This window comes from Nematolebias whitei, chromosome 20 (genome assembly GCF_014905685.2).
Source record: "Nematolebias whitei isolate Nwh7 chromosome 20, NemWhi1, whole genome shotgun sequence".
Taxonomy (NCBI): domain Eukaryota; kingdom Metazoa; phylum Chordata; class Actinopteri; order Cyprinodontiformes; family Rivulidae; genus Nematolebias; species Nematolebias whitei.
In genome coordinates, this window is record NC_056517.1 from 5,747,018 (window position 1) to 5,747,347 (window position 330).

The window sequence follows — 330 nt, forward strand, 5'->3', positions numbered from 1 at the left end:
ATTCTGCTTTTGGAAACTCTCCTGCAAGTAAACCTGCAGTCTGAGAGCGAAGTGCTCTGTTGGCGAAATATGGAACAATAAGATCTGTAATATAAGATGGAGCTAGGTTGTTGAGAGCTTTGTAGGTTCGAAGTAAGATTTTGAATTATATTCTGGATTTGACAGGGAGCCAATGAAAAGAAGCTAAAACTGGAGAAATATGATCTCTCCCAGTAACTCCAGTTAAGACTCTGGCAGCAGCATTTTGGATCAACTGAGGACTTTTTTAAGAAGTATTTGGACACCAGATAATAAACCATTGCAATATTCCAGTCTAGATGTGTGTGTGTG

General features: G+C 39.1%; 1 protein-coding gene across 1 annotated transcript in view; it reads left to right on the forward strand.

The window, feature by feature from the left end:
* The window catches only part of LOC119426815 (SCO-spondin-like), a 224,330-nt gene that overhangs the window by 195,714 nt on the left and 28,286 nt on the right, over positions 1 to 330 (forward strand). The gene's annotated exons all lie outside the window — the stretch shown is intronic.